The sequence below is a fragment of the Propithecus coquereli genome, unplaced genomic scaffold (assembly GCF_000956105.1).
Source record: "Propithecus coquereli isolate 6110/MARCELLA unplaced genomic scaffold, Pcoq_1.0 Scaffold248, whole genome shotgun sequence".
Classification (NCBI taxonomy): domain Eukaryota; kingdom Metazoa; phylum Chordata; class Mammalia; order Primates; family Indriidae; genus Propithecus; species Propithecus coquereli.
Window position 1 is genome coordinate 3071452 of NW_012148041.1, and position 2054 is coordinate 3073505.

The window sequence follows — 2054 nt, forward strand, 5'->3', positions numbered from 1 at the left end:
GAATAAAGCTAAAGGAAAAGTCACCCTATGAGTCATTTTCTTGTTTGCTTGTATAAGTTTTTTGGGGGTGGTGGATTTATGTTCAGAAATTTATTTTAAGAAAATAAATTTATTCTTAACTCTGGGGTAATATATTTGATTAACAGGTACAAAAGGACGCCTCGTTCCAAAAAATAGAATTTTCTGCAACCAATGCAAATAGAGTTAAAGAACGCAAACAGAACAACATGCTGAAATAGCAAAAGTCAGAAGAACTCTCCTCCAAAAAGCTCCTGCCCATAATGGATTTTCTTTATTTTCTTTGTCTTTAATACTTTTTCCAAACCTCCAAGGATAATCTAGACCGAGGGTCCTGTGAGGTAGTTTTATGCTATTAATTCACAGTCACCAGTTTTAACCGGCTCTAAACGCTGCGGGGAAGTCCTTCTACACTTCTCTGGTTCTCTTCCTCTCCTCTCTCTGCAGCGACTAGTCCAAACCTTTTACCCCCAGATCTGTGAACCCCATCTCCACATGCACACCCCCTTCTTTCGTTACAATGAGGCAGCATCTTTCTTCCTCTATCCTACCGTTACCCATGCTCCTGCCCTCTCCGGAACCTTCCATTTATCACTTTGGTTGATCACTCCTTATCTCTTCAAGCATCTTTTCTTCTTTTGGCTTCTGACACCAAACTCACCTTGTTTTTCTCCCACCTCTGTGACACCTTTTCTTCAAACTCCTTTATTGGCTTCCTTGTGTTCATTCTTAAATGTCAGCCTTCCTCCGTGCGCAGAGCACCACTTCATCCTCGCTCCCCAGGTAAACTCACCGTGGCTCCGCTGCCATCTACACTGCTGGCCACTGCCATGTCCACTGCTGATCACTCCCAGATCCAGTCTGGTCTTCTGTTTGGAGCTGCAACCAGCTCATTCAACCAGGGGGCCTCCATGTGGGAATTCTTGGGCTGCTCAAACTCAGCACGTCCCACGTGGAGCTCACAGTCTCTCCCATTCCCCTCCCCACCTGCTGCTACTCCAGCGTTTCTTATTTAAGTGAATGATACCAACATCCATCTACCCATTTCCCAGTGAACCTTCCTCTGGCTCATCCTCAACATCCAAAAAAAAACCCCAAAAATAAACAAACAAAAAATCTCACTACGCTCTATCCACTTTCCCTCCCACCCGTCTTGTGCATCACTGTTTTTCCTAGCCGTCTTATTGCATTTGTGCTACATAACACGGACTAGGTAACTTACTCACAACAGAAATTTATTTCTCACAGTTCTGGAAGCTGGAGAGCCCAAGATGAAAGCGCCAGCAGGGCTGGCTTTCCCGGCTTCCGAGAGGGCACCTGCTTGCTGCATCCTCACATGGCGGAAGGTAGAAGGGCAAAAGGCAGCTCTCCGTGCCTGTGTGCAAGGGCATCGATCCCACCGGCACGGGTGGGGCCCCCATGATTTAATCACATTCCAAAAGCCCCCCCATCTTAATACTATCACCTTGGGGTTTGAGTTCTAACACATGAACTGTGGAGGAACACATCCACTCAAAACATAGCACCATCCCCGCTGCTACCGTCCTAGTTCAGTCACCACCATGTCTCCTTTGGACACTGCAGTTAACAACACAATCCCCGACGTACAAGGGCTCCGACTTACAATTTTTCAGCATTACGATGGTGTGAAAGCTACATGCATTCAGCCGACACCATACTTCAAGTACCCATACAACTATTCTGTTTTTCACTTTCCGTACAGTATTCAATAAATTATATGAGATAGTCAACACGTTATTACAAAATACGTTTTGTGTTAGAAGATTTTGCCCATCTGCAGGCTAATGTAAGCATTCTGGGCATGTTTAAGGTAGGCGAGGCTAAGCTATGGTGTTCAGTAGCTTAGGTGTATTAAATACATTTTTCAACTTAACGATATTTTCAATCTATGACAGTTTTATCAGGACTCAACCCCATCATAAATCGAGCATTTGTACTTGTAATCTTGATAAAGCCACTAATGATGATACAGTCATGTTGGGAGTTTGGGAGGAAAGGCAGTGGGTAAGTGTGTG